At 41.2% G+C, this 14,238-nt stretch overlaps 1 protein-coding gene and 1 long non-coding RNA gene across 3 annotated transcripts in view; one reads left to right on the top strand and one right to left on the bottom strand.

The window, feature by feature from the left end:
* The window catches only part of THSD4 (thrombospondin type 1 domain containing 4), a 248,947-nt gene that overhangs the window by 102,961 nt on the left and 131,748 nt on the right, over window positions 1-14,238 (top strand). The gene's annotated exons all lie outside the window — the stretch shown is intronic.
* LOC111934180 (uncharacterized) lies at window positions 3,254-8,765 on the bottom strand. Its single transcript, XR_015275829.1, has 3 exons — window positions 8,673-8,765; window positions 6,248-6,400; window positions 3,254-5,692 (listed from the first exon to the last, which is right to left on the bottom strand). It is a non-coding gene; the product is annotated as an uncharacterized LOC111934180 (long non-coding RNA).

Here is a 14,238-nt window from a genome sequence, read left to right as displayed (position 1 = left end):
TCTACTGCATGAAGATGGAGATTTGTGTGCAGTGCTCCTTGTCAGGAATTCTTGCTTTTATGAAGCAAGATGACCCAGATGCCAGTTTTGTTGTGCTTTCCCAGTCTGAATGGTTTGAGCATAAGTCTGCTTTAATCACAGTGATATCTTGTTGGATATGATGCTAATCAGTGTTAGGGAGCAGAAGACTCCATCAGCCTGGGTACTGCTTTGGCTCTTGTCACAGTACTTTGTGAGCATCACAGAAATTATGGGATTACTTCTGGAAAGAAAGAAAGTTTTATCCCGATTTTGTGGTTTGTAATTTATAGAACATGTCTGGTTACTATTTTGTCCAATGCAATAAAACAAGTCTTAGCTATGGTGGGATCTAATATGAAGCATTCTGCCTAAAATGCTGTTTATTCTATTCATCATCTCTGAAGCCATGAAAGGAGAAACTAAATGTCATGATTAATTTAATTCTTACAACCATAAATGAGTTTTCACTTGAAAAACTGATGAGAAAACTTCTATCTTAGCAATGCTGTAAGCATTTTGGGAATTTCTCTGAAACCAGTATGACAGCTTTTGGAAATACAGAAGAAAAATACAGTTAATTGCTCATCTTTGCTGTTAGCTAGTTGATCTAAACTAAGCATATTGAATTATACATAACCAGCAGACATCCTTCTTCCCATCCCTAGTCCTGCCGTGTTGTGCCAAGCCACACGTCAGTACCATCAGCGCTCCATCCACAATCACCACTCTCATCGAAGGGATTGTCTTGCAGTAGAAATAAAATATTAGATCAAGACTTGCTGTCTGACTCCAGTTGCCTTCCAACATGCTTAGCTCAGTTGAAATACATTTAATTCACATCTCATTTCCATAAGCCATCCTTATTGCCTTTTGAGGGACTCACAGCCAACGTTGAAGAGATTCTCAGGGAGTTTTCTGTGGCTCTATTTGCTGCCTGTTGCAAAGTGGAATCATGGCCTTGTGCTCACAGAGGTTTTTGCAAATGGAAATGGACATGAGGCATCAGTAAAAGAATTTTACCAAACACATATAGACTGGACACACAAAATAGTTAGAAAATACTTAGAAGATAAAGCAGTTTAAATAGCTACATGTATTGTAAAATGCAATTTAATGTCTACACATTTGCATTTTTTTCTGAAGTTTATATGGATTTGCCTGTCTGTAGGTTCTTCCATCTACATTTCTGTCATATCTTTTAAAACCAACATGATTGATCTTAGTTGCTGTGAACTAGCTTATTGCTATAAAGTGTGTTTTTGGAAATGGAGAGACAGCCAAGGTAAGTGTCTTCTGTGCTGTAGAGGTATTGAGAGAAGGAATTGGAATCGAAACTGAAACTCTCTGTTAAGAGGACTGATCTGGTGTAGGAAATAACAGCTAGAGCACCAGGGCTGTGTATTGCTAGTTTTCCATCCCATGTAACAAGCTGTGCTACTTTACATTATTTACTTAGTGGCATAACTTAAAGCTTGGAAGGTATTCCAGTCAGGAAAAAAGGAACAGAAACAGTTTTCTTGATGCATCTGTGCACCCCAAGGCAGTGCAAATATCTGGTCAGACCCTCATGTGCACTGGAGATCTTCTAATGTTTAACATCATGCTCTGCACTATGTCTGTAGCTGATATCTGTCTACAGTAATTCCCAGTTGTAGCTAATACATCTTCCTATTTAATATAGTTCATAGGAAAATACCTCCATATGTTTTGAATTCTTTTCCATCTTCACTGGAGTTCTCAAGAGCATGCTGTTAATTTAATATATGATTTTGTTCCACATTTGTGTCTTGTGTAAGCTGGTCCATATACAGGCAATAAACTTGGAATAGCTGAAGTGTTAGTGTATGTAAGGTTTATTTAGTAAAATGCTTGATAGGGTCAGTGTCCTTGGCTGTATTGTAACAGAAGCTCAGTGGGCTATTAGAGAACCACAAAATTCAAAATATTTATTTCATCAGTAATCTCTTTCTCAGAATCTATCTGAATAGGTCATTTGCTTGGCAGCATATCTTCTTCCATAATTATTAATTCCAGAAGAATAGCAGTTAATGCAACTTGAGATCTCCTGTGTTTTCCTCTGACTCTCGGTTTTCTTTTAAAGGCACAGGGGTTGCACTAGGTACAATGAGGCTGTTCCCTTGCAGGGACAAGGCAGTGCCAGTTCATGTTTGTGCTCCTGTTTCCCTGCCAAGCATCTTGGAGTTTAGGAAAATGCCAAATAAAAGACAGTATTGAGTGAGGATGCATATTTAATTGCTTTTACAAGTCTGGGTATTGAATCACAGTGCAAAACCCTCTTGTGTTTCTTGTTAAAAGATGAAGTGGATTTTTCCCCCCAAATCCATGATTATGCACTATGGATTGGGCATCATATTGAGCAGTCTGCTTACAGGACTTAACCAGCTTATTTTCACCAGAGGAGCAGGCACTGTTTCAGAAAGGGGGAGGGTGAGCTGCTGAAAGCTTGTGTGTGCATATATAGTTTTATAGTGTTTGAGCCAGTACAGAATGGTTTCAATGGAAAATGGATAATCGTTAACATCAGCTTTTTGTACAGCTGCTTTTTGGCTAAAAGAGAGGTAATTTATATTTAAAGTCTGTGAGTGTGATCCATTATTTTTTCACAACAGTGTTTTGCTGAAGTTTCCCCTCTTTGCCCCTCAGATTCTTTAGTTAATAAGGCTACCTCTGCTGTTCCAGCACAGTTCCTTCCTCCAAAAGGTCTGTACCAGGTGAACCCTAAATCATAAACTGTGCTTACCCTCTGTTTTTGGATAATATTTGTGAATAGCTTACATATTTGGCTGCAGTCTTACTGCCAGACTTGAAAGGATTTCTGCATTACTGTGTTGCACTGAGTCCAACTTGAGATAGGGGCAGGGAGAAGAGCTTTAGCAAATTTTAAGGGAGCTGTAGTGATGTCTGTCCCTCTTCCTGTGCTATGTTAGCAAGCATTAATTGATACAGACATTTAAAAATCACTCACACAATTAAACATTCATTCCCTCTCCCCCCTAATTGCTCTTGGAAGAATGAATGTAACTAGGCTGGACATGGTTTATTAATTTAGCTTTCTTGAGGGTTTGGAAACTTTTATGCTATGTCCCAGTCTCCAGTAAAATTCTGTATTGTTCTGTGTGGAGTGGCCTGGCTGCACGGACACAAAGCTGTAGGCTAATCTGCCTCACACCATCATTGTATGGTGATTATAAACATAACACCTTAAAGTTAATTTTCGGAAAAGCGAGAAACTTTATTGTTTCAGTTCTTTGGAATGGTTCTGATACTTTCAGGCAGAGGTAATGGTTGGTTACTGTGGTATGGAAAGGAAAAATTGAAGCATTAGACAGATGAGCTCTGTACTGCTCACTTTTCATGACAAGTATGCCACCATTCAAGAGAAGGGGTTTCTAGTTTTTAAGGCTCTGCTTAACTACCATGTGATCATCGTGATATTTTCATTATTAGAGATTCATGGTTTGAATCCAGCATCCTATTAAGACATTTATAGTGGCATGGTTCAAGGGGCAAATCTTAAGTTGGTAGAAGCAAAGGTGTTTCATGGTACATGAGATAATTTGAAGCAGTTGCAACATATGTCATTACAGAAACATTTAAATCAACAGCCTGAAACCCGGATATATGGCTTTGATATTATCTAGGCATTTGAGGCAGCAGTTACTCTGTGGTTTGGTTATGGTGTAATATGTAAGATAACAGGTGGTAGAATTTTTAGAAAGATTTTTAAGTGTTACATTACTTTTACTGTGTTGGACTCACAGCTGCACATGTAGATACTTCCCATGTATAACTTAGGGGACAGAAAATGATGTACCTTTACTATGCTTTCTGTAGTTCAGAATGAGAGGCAGAATTTGCAAGACTGTGAAATTTCACAGTTTACTGCTTTCCAGAGACAAAAACTAACCTATTGGAAAGATTTTAACAATGAAGACTTCATGTTCCTTGGTGCAATTCTCTGGGACAGAGTCCAGACAGGTGCAAGAAAATCTTCCTTATTTCTCATTTTGAACTCTGAACATCTGTGTATCTAGGACTGCACTTGAGCATTGACATTTCTTTGGGGAAAAACTGCAGAGAGAGGTTTATTCATGCAGGAACTGCTTGTATGAATGGTAAGTTTCCTTGATGGGGAACAACAGGATCTGAACAGTTACTACATGACAGCAAATACATTTTGAATCAAAGTGACTGCTGTGTCTATTATAACTAGGCACTGTGGAAGGAGGAATAATTCAATAAATAAACATAAGAAGGTTTATGTGCTCTGCAAGATCTGAGGTTAGGAAATGTAGAAGAGTTGTGCTTGTTCAGTTTTCCCAGTGCCAGTGTCCAGTGGTGGAGATTCTGCAGTCTTTAGTGAAGTGTAATATAGATTTCCGTGCTACAGCTTTAGCCCATTGCCTCCTGTCTGGTTCACAGACATAGGAAGGCTTCTATTCCCTTTTGTGTTTTATCTCTACCTAGAGACTGTCATCCCTTTGGCTTTTTCAAAATACCACTATTATTTGAATCTTCCCTCTTTAGCTGTATTTACTAAAGCACTGGTTGCTCACTTTCTACTCTGGATTGTCTTCACATGGCCCATCAGAAGTGGAGAGTGCTGCACTGAATGTTGGTCTCTGCTGTGATTTGCACATTGCCTTCTGGTTTATACTGACCTGGACAGTGTTTGCTTTTCTTCTCTTAACTTCACACCTTCAGTGCCTCACATTTAATGACACCCACTGTCACTGCTCCAGCTTCCTTGGATAATTACTGCTTCTCTATTAGTTTTTTAGTCTTTGTTTGTGCAGGTGGTTGTTCTGTCACAAATGAAGGATATCGTACCAATCCCTATTATGTTTCATCCTGCCTTTTCAGACTCTTCCCCAAGCTGTCAGCATATTTTTTTGAGCTAATCCTTCCCGCCAGTATTGATGCCTTTCCCAACTTGGTGTTACTTGTGAATCTCTCTTGCTTCACATTATCTATCTCATGCATGAATAAATAAGCTGAAGCTGTATTTGGGAAATACTTTGCCCATTCTTACTCAGTAGGTATCAAAACCCAGCCAGTGAGTTACAGAGTAGTAATTAGTGAGTGGTTTCCAAAACAACTTTACACATCCCGTATAGTAATTTCCAGATGTCATTTTTCACTGAAGGAGTGTCAGATACCTTTGAAAAGCCAAGCAAAATCACAGCCACTGCTTCTCCTGCATGCAGAGTCTGTTTGTAGAAGGAAATTAAAGGGGTTTGACAAGATTTTTATCTTGACACATCCATACTGGTTTCTACTGCTGTTCTGGGAGGAGTGGGGTGTAGGATGATGCCACAGGTGAGTACAGGAGAAACAGATCCTACTTTCATGGGGCAGAACTCTCAAAGTGAAAATAGTCTTTAACCAGACACCCGTTTTCCCCTTGGTTGAGAGAGATATGGGAGCTGGGACAACTTAAGCTTTGTTGTTCTGAAATCCAGTTGCTAAGAGCATGGAGGCTCAAAGTGCTACGGTCAGAACTGGTGGAGGCCAGCTGTGCCAGCAGCAGGGAGCAGTGGCTGCCTCCCAGGGCCATCCAGTTAGATTTTCCCTGAGAAAAGATTGGTTCCTTTCAGTTTTCTGCAGGAATCTTAACATCTAACAATCAAGGCATACGAAGTTTGAAAACCTGGAAGAAAAATTAGAAGCAAAGTTGCTAAGAAATCTGGAGTCTCATCCATGATCATTATAGCTTCTTGTGTAAGAGCAGTCCTAAAAATGAAATGTAATGTGAAACACTGAATGTTTAGGGTTTTATCTGCTACCAGAAGGGAAGCAGCTTTCAAGTTAACTGACTGAGCTCCAGGTCACTGGCATCCTACTGAAAACATTGTTCTAATGAACATTCACGTTTTAAACTGATGTTTATGAGAGTGAAGTAAATAAATATCATCGAGTATGTAAATAAAAGCACAGAATGTTTTAAGTAATCCTTAGGAATTTATTTGCCTATTAAAGGACTGTGGCAAGAGGCCATGGAAATACAGTTAGGACATTTTAGACCAAAAATAGCTGTATTAATATTTAAATGAATACAAGTCTTTTTTATTATTTCAGGAACACTCCTCACCCCACAACATTATTTTTTTGAATCTTAAGGCAATCTGTAAGTGTATAAGGCTCAGAACATACTGATAAGTATTTCCTAAGGGACAGTAACAGTGACTCTGGGGATGAATTTTACCTGCTGCTTGTTTCTCATTTCATTTTTTTCTGCTGTGGCTCCTCAGGTGGTAATTTCTTGGTGTTGTTTTCAGAGCAGAGAATCTTCAGTTACAAACCTTTCAGAATAGGAGTTTAGTCTTTTTTCTTGCTTTTCACATTGATCCATGTGTATCTTGTGTATAACAAATATAAAACTTAGTTTAGTTTATACAAGCACAGATAGTAGATTTTAAGTCTGTTCATCAAAGTGTCTGTGTTCATGTCAGCATAGAAGGGTGTAAATGATGAGGTTATCAATCAGAGGGATACAAAATGAGTCCAGGAACTGGATTTTTGGGGCTGGAGTGGGGAAGCATTTCTAAGTGACTGCTTCTTCTGGAGACAGCAAGAAAAAAGAGGCAGGGAATGACAAGGATTTTTATGAGTTGATCCAAAATTATTTCTCTGGGAAGTTTTGGCAAATTTAGTCTGTTTAAAGAAACAAACAAAAAAAAAAACCCAAAAAACCCCACCCAGATTGAGAAAACTGAAAAGATTATTATTATTGTCTCTGAATTGTGTAAGTAAAGTAAAATGAAGGTTGATTTCTATATGCAGTGATTATAAAAACATTGTGTCATCATTTCTTGTAAATAATGATGTAACAATTTTCATTTTTAAAGATAAAATGTTAGGTTTCTTCCCCCAAGCTAAATAACTCAGAAAAGTGTAACTTCAGAAAGACTTTAGACTTTAATACAAACTGTACAGCTCAGAGCAAGTTTTGTTTAAGAAAGAAAATAAAGACTTTTTGCCAGTCATATAAGAAAGTGAGAGCTGGCTCATTTTGTCTGGGAGCTGATATCGAGACACAGCAGCAAGGGGTTCCCTCCTTCCCCTGCTGTCACTTTTGGCTGTTTGGTCCATTTTTATCTTCATATTAAGGAAAGCTTAGGGTGCATTTCAGTGAGGAGTGCTTGGAGAAGAGCATACTATCAGTTTACACAAGGCAAGGCTTTCTGTGGAGCCTTGTTTGGAGTTTCATTAAATACTAGAGATTTGGTTATTATGATCTTATCATGATAGGCATTACTTTGGGAGTTTTTAGTGTTCACATGCAGAGTTCATGTTTTAATAGAAGAGACAATTCTAGGACATTTAACTTTAAATATGCTTCCATAAGAGGTGACTGAAAGCTTTTGTCTGGAATGCTGCTGGGGGAATCACAAGCCTAAACTTGAATCTCCTTTCTTCCCATCTACCTTTGGCATTTATTATTCTGAAGCATGACATGAAGTCCTCCAGCAGTAGAACCAATTTGAATAAAACTGACCAAACTTGCTGTGGAAAGTCTGAAGGCAGGATTTGAAGGTGTATTTACTAAAGTTTCCAAAATACTGATTTATATAATTTAACATTTTTTGATGTTCCAAGTTTTTGGGGCTACTGGAGTGCTGAAGGAGATAGAATCATATCTCAAATTGCAGATCTGGATGCAAGCTGAGATTCCAGAGGCCAGTAAGATTCTAATACAGACAAACAGAAATATTCAGTTCTTTCCAACTGTAAAGACAGACAGAAAGCAGTATCAAACTCCTTCCAGAACATCTCAAGCTAAGAGCAATTGGAAATGATAGCTCTCAGTGTCCCTCAGGAAGTGGTCAGCACTTCAGGGGATGGAGCACATTTTGGTATTTTTCCAGATGAGAATTTGCACTGCATGTAGCAGGTTTGCTTCCCTGATTAGTGCCAGCATAAATAAATATATAGATCAGGCCAGAAAATTAGATTATTTAGGCCAGATTGTTTTGCATTATTTTTCCTCTGTAGTTTTGTCTATAATAATAATTTTCCTAAATATTTTAATTTTATTTTTGATAAATTCTGTGTAATATCACTGCAAGAAAAGGCATCTTTCATTAAATCCTAATAGTTTATCTTATGATATCATCATCTTATGAGGGTTTTATTGATACAGTTTTAGCTATTCCTGGATATAAACAGAAAAAAAAAGTTTTGAGCTCAAGCAATTGCTATTTGGTTTTCTTCTACTTACCTAGCCACATCTTCATAATTCTGATCTAAAGACTGCGGGCTGCTGTGAGAACCCTCACCAGAAGTGCAGTCCACATGGAGCTGCCATCCCCTGCCTGTGCTGAGGGCAGCTCTCTGTGGCTGCTGTGCACTCTGGAAAGTGTAAGTGATGGCTTGTAAACCAGATAAATGCCTTTTAGAAGAGCTTTCCACTGATGGAGAACTTGAACCTGTTTGCATAGGCCAGTGGAGACATCCAGTGGCCACTGGCTGACAAATGGTTGTCTCTGGATTGTGACTGCAGACACATGAAAGGCTGACTTGAATAAAGGCATTTCTAGCAGTTGGGGTTTTTTTTCCCCTTTAAATTCAGAAAGGAGTTCCAGATGTAACATAGTAAAAACTGAAGTCTGTGGAAGAAACTACATTACCTGGTTATGCCATTTAAAGGGCTGCTGGCCTTGAGCCTCTGTTAAACATACAACTTGTGGCAGCTGTACTGAAGCCACCGGTATTTACTGGTCAGGTGCCCATGTCAGCCACTCCACTGAGTGCTCTGCTGCACTGAAATTTCTTAGAAGCACATCAGACTTAAATCTTTTGCTGATTTTCAGATATTCAACTGATCAGGAGAGACTCATATGCATGTGGTTTAATTACTTGTTTCTGATGGATTTATTTTAATTTCATTAAGTAATAATCAACTTTCCAGTTATTTTTAATGCATGATGGCAAATCTAGAAGATATTATTAATGTATTTTTAGTGACAGAGATTTGGGAGGAATGGAGATACCAGGAAAATGCAAGTAAATGACAACATTTGCAAATTTCTTACTGCCTTAAACACTAATTATGAGGACAAGTTTATGGAACACTGGGGCCTTTCAGAAATATTCTGTTCACTGAAGAGTAGAAAAAACTGTGGTATATTCAGGTAAAGGTGAGGAATTTGTTGGGATGGTTTTTTCCTTTTGGGCCACATACTTGTTAAAATGTATAAGCAGGTTCATTATAAAAGTTAGATTATTTTTTTTTTCACTTAATATCAAAGCCCCAGTGCAGACAATATTTCAAATATATATTATATTGTTGAGACAAGGTGAAGTAATAGATATCTTTATTATATGAGAAAATCAAAAGTGGAAGTAGGAAAAAAAAAGGGCAATGTTCCTCCGTCACTGGAATGAAGAATGGAAAATGTTTTTAGAAAAAATATCTGAACCAGAGTAATAAAAGTTTATAAGAAGTTAACAAAACTGAAAGGGACAAAGAAAAAAAATAAACACGACCCTTTCTGGTTATTGTCAAGAGATGTTCCCAAGCCTAATAAGGACAAAGTATCAAAAGAGACTCAAATAAAACAGACCACATCACATTACTATTTCTTTTGGAGAGCCCAAATGTAGTTACATGATAATCATTTCCTGGAAAATGTTTGCATATTGTTATTTAGAAATCTGGCATATGATAACTGCTGTAAAAAGCATTATTCCTCTGGCCACCTCAAAAACTTGTAACTGTCCATCAGTGGAAAACCAACCTCATTTGGGATCAGTTTTCTCTCATGGACCATATTGTCTCCTCAACAGTAAAGCCTAAGCTCATGCTCCAGTTCTGATAACTAAGCCCACATAGTCTATTAGCCTGAACAGGGAAACCTTAAATAAAGTAGCTCTGCTTTCTTGAAGGCTGTTTTGGAGGATGTGGCATGTTATGATTCATGTGCACTTTCCTTCTTTGTCTAGGAAGCTGTGTAACCTGGCTTGCCTGTGTTTAGTGGTACCCCAGCACTTGCCCCAAGCTCCACGGGGGATCACTGCTGGATCAGTGTGGAATTGTCACATTTAGGTGTTTCTGGCCTGCTGTAGACTCTGAGTCTGCAATGGGGCTGCCAGCTTACAGCCACAGCAGTGTGTGAAAGGAGCAGCTGCTGCTGTAGCGTTCTGGACCTGTCTTTGTTTCCCTGTATGTGCATGAGTCTTGAAGCACTTTCTGTATGAAAAGGAAATCTTTAAGGGGCCTTAAAGATCATGTTGTTCCAGCCCCACTGCTGTGGGCAGGGTCACCTTCCACTAGACCAGGCTGCTCAGAGCCCCATCCAGTCTGACCTTTAACACTTCCAGGGATTGGGCATCCACATCTCCTCTGGATAACTTGTGCCAGGGCCTCACCACCCTCACAGGGAATAATGTCAGTCACCTGCAAGTCTATTGCTGGAATCCCACCCAGTCTCAGCACTGATAAGCTTTAGCTGAAGGAGATGTTACATGGATTGACATAAGCACATCTCTTAAAAGTTTTTCCAGTGTCTGCTATGCTTCATTACACTTCCTGTAAAGCAGATTCATTGCTTTTATCGTGAGTAAATACTGAATTACAGCCCATGGCAAGCTGAGCCCTGAATATAACTGAGCTATGCAGAGACAACTTGTTCCTGGAACAATTGCTTCTGACACATCATGGATGAGTGTATCTTGGCTTGTTACGGAGAGCACTGAAGTTGACTTTACAAGGCAGTTTGCACACAGAATGAAGCCTAATTTAAATTTGCTTAATCCCATAATGTAGTATTAACATGATTGTGATGCTTGCTTGCCAAGAGTGTGCATGCCACTTCTGTGTGGGCACCCTCAAGGCACGTTTCTCAAATTGCATAGCTTGTTATTAACTATTTTTAGATGTTTAGGCAAACTTACAAAAACTGACAAATGGTAAAAACATTCTGTAATGTTCTGTGGAGAACTAGAACTGCTATGTAGATAACAACAGGGAGTCTGGATCTCACATTAAATTAAGGTTTGGACCAAGGAACCATCAAGGAATTTTTGTACATACCAGTCTCTACCTCATGGCATGAGGAACGTGAAATTCCTTTGTTGTATCATTTATTCGGATTGCACCTACAGCCAGTGTTATCTGTGGCAGGAGATTTAATGTACGTGCTGTGAGAGGCAGTACGTGCTCCAAGCAGCTTGAAGCCTCTGGAGCTGAGACAGAAAGGAAGAACTTGGTACATTCTTTAAGGACAGTCAGTGTACAGTGTCATTTAGTTTACTGATAGTTCCATTCTTATTTGATTTGGGTATTATTTCCTGGAGTTTTTTTGGTCTGTGGCTATTTTTAATTTCCCTTTGAACAACTGAATACATTATTTATCAAAGGTATTGTGGTTGGAATGCTCTTTCTTCTGACATTTTTTCCTAAGAATATCATTAGATTGCAATTCCATGCACTGGCAAGCTGCCTGCCGAGCTCTGTATCTCTTCAAGCTCGCTGTGGAGCAGCTCAATCACAGCCTGGCCTCCTTATCCACCATGGCCATGTGCCTTCCCACAGCCTTTCCTTGTGCAGGGGCTCGGTGAAGATGGCACAAGATGTTGGAAGAGGAAGCTGAAGGAGAGGAAGAGCTGACATGAAGTCCAAATGCCCTCCCACACACTGGTGTGCAGGTGTGGGGTCGGGAGGCAGAAGGGCTGGGGGGAGAGCGGGACACGGGGGCTGTGCAGTGCTGAGGGGTTCTGGTCGTGTGGAAGGTGGAACACGTGGGGCCACTCAGGGTGTCCAGCCCTGGTGTCCAACCCTGTGTCCAGCCCTGTGTCCAGCCATGGTGTCCAGCCATGGTGTCCAGCCCTGTGTCCAGCCCTGGTGTCCAACCCTGTGTCCAGCCCTGGTGTCCAGCCCTGTGTCCAGCCCTGTGTCCAGCCATGGTGTCCAGCCATGGTGTCCAGCCTGGTGTCCAGCCCTGGTGTCCAGCCCTGTGTCCAGCCATGGTGTCCAGCCCTGTGTCCAGCCCTGGTGTCCAGCCCTGTGTCCAGACCTGTGTCCAGCCATGGTGTCCAGCCTGGTGTCCAGCCCTGGTGTCCAGCCCTGTGTCCAGCCCTGTGTCCAGCCATGGTGTCCAGCCCTGTCCAACCCAGGGAAGGTGGCTGGAACCAGGGGTCTCTGTGTCCCCCCGTGCCAATCCAGGGCCCCTCAGCATGGCACTAGGACAGGTCAGCACAGTGCTAACGTTTGAAAATGCTCTTACTCGATGAAATGCAAACACGTCTCTTCACAAACTCCTGCAAGTGGGAATGTTTCCGAAGGGGTGACTTTTTGCCTTGTTCTACCGTGTGCGGTTTCTAAATTTGGGCAGGGTGTTTAGTGAGGACTTTTAATTTCTTACGCTTTGATTTAACGAAAGGGCGTGGGATGAGGGTGAAGAGGGGCTGTTTGGCCGGGCGTGCCAGGCGGCAGCTGAGGCGGGGCACGGCCGCCATCGCTGCCGGCACTGCCCGGCCCTGGCTGGCTCCGTTACGGCCATCGGCTCCCCCAGGGCCGAACCTGCTGGGAGCCAGCGTAGGTAGGGCTGCGCTCCCGAGGAGCGGCTCGACCCGGGGCGAGAACGAGAGAAGAACGGGCATGTTCAGTTGCAGGGAATTTTCGCTTGTTTTAGTCTCTCCCGGGAGTTTTCTCCCTCGGGCCACGCCGCGTTTGGCCCGTGCCCCGTGCTGCTCTCGCCCTGAGGTGTCCGGGTCGGACCGGCCTTGCCTCATCGCGGTGGCTCCGTCTCGGGCAGGGAGCGTGTCGAGGGCTCGGATACGCCAGTGGTGGGATTAAAAGATCGGGATTGTTCTTTGACTGTTAGCCTGTGAATCCCGGTGGAGGACACTTCCTCCCCTGCTCACTCGTGCTTCCCAGCGGGCATGCGGCTGCCGTCCCCTCTGCAGGGCCTGAGCAGAGGCCTCAGCTGGAAGTGCTGCTGGAGACACGGTTTGAACTCTAGCCACTGGTTGTCTTGTGATAACACATAAATTACTATTTTCCCCTTTAAAAAATGTGTGGATATGTTAACAGTTGAACTTTTCTCCTCAAACCTCTACTGCACTGAAATCTGCAATGAAATGTGTTGATATTTGTGATTTAAGTTTGATCAGTAAAATCAATCTTGGGAGAGTGGTGGAAAGTTTTCACTGCAATGTGTGCTGTGCAATGCAGAGCAGGTGCAGTTTGTAAGATAATGCAAAGTCTTGGTGTTCTTAACGGGGACGTGGAAGGTGGTAGAACTGTGCTGTGCTCCTGCTTTAGCCTGCCTGGCTCTTATTCCTCATAGGGAAAGGTGGAAGGTAAATTTCAACACAGGACTTGGAAAAAAAACAACTCACAAATCTTGCAGTTTGGAGAAGACCAGGATGTCCCTGAGGTACTCAAGGTTAATTTGGTAAGGATGTTTTAAGGAAAGAACTGATTTTTTGATACTTTTTCAGTCTCTAAAATGAAAACCAAACATTACTTGCTACCAGGATTATTCACTAAAGGCACCTCCTTCAATTAAATCAATAATGAATGTGTCTGGCAGAACCTGTGTGGTAAAATTGAATTTCACTCAAGTTCACTGTTTAATAAGGTGGGATAAGGTGAGACTTTGCACAACGACTTGGTTATGCTAAGATGAGCATGTGAATAAAACACAAATACGCTGGGAGGACATATTAAACAGTACCTGTATAATGAACTGTCCTACAAACTGTGTCACACTTCAAAAGAGCCAAGTTTTTTTGTGGAAATGTGTCTTGCTGCCAGCTAGTTGGGAAGGCCTTCACCTAGAAGCCATACTGTATCCCTAGGGGTCAGATAGATCCTTCTGTGAAGTCTGGGATCAGCTGACATGGGACTCAAAAATGTGGCCTGTGTGAAATCAATCGCTTCACAGCTTCTTGTTTTAATTGACGTTTTATGTCCAGTTGCCAAGCCAGTAGTGCAGCTTGACCTACCACCTAAACTCTAAAACCTCAAGAGCTGTGGCAAAACACAGGATAAGGCAGGTTTTTTTTTCTTCTGTGGTATCTTGTTCTACATGGGAATTCTAAAATGCTGTAATTTCTGCATCTTACTCAATCATACATAATGCTTACATAAAATCCTTGTGGGAAATGCCTGTCATTCAGCAAGGGCAGTTCAGTTAACAGATTCTGCTCTTTGTAGACAAAACACACAGTTGGGAATGTTGTCTTTAG

This window comes from Cyanistes caeruleus, chromosome 13 (assembly GCF_971803275.1).
Source record: "Cyanistes caeruleus chromosome 13, bCyaCae1.hap1.1, whole genome shotgun sequence".
Classification (NCBI taxonomy): domain Eukaryota; kingdom Metazoa; phylum Chordata; class Aves; order Passeriformes; family Paridae; genus Cyanistes; species Cyanistes caeruleus.
Note: the sequence above shows the minus strand (reverse complement) of the source record. Positions and strands in the feature narration are given on the sequence as shown.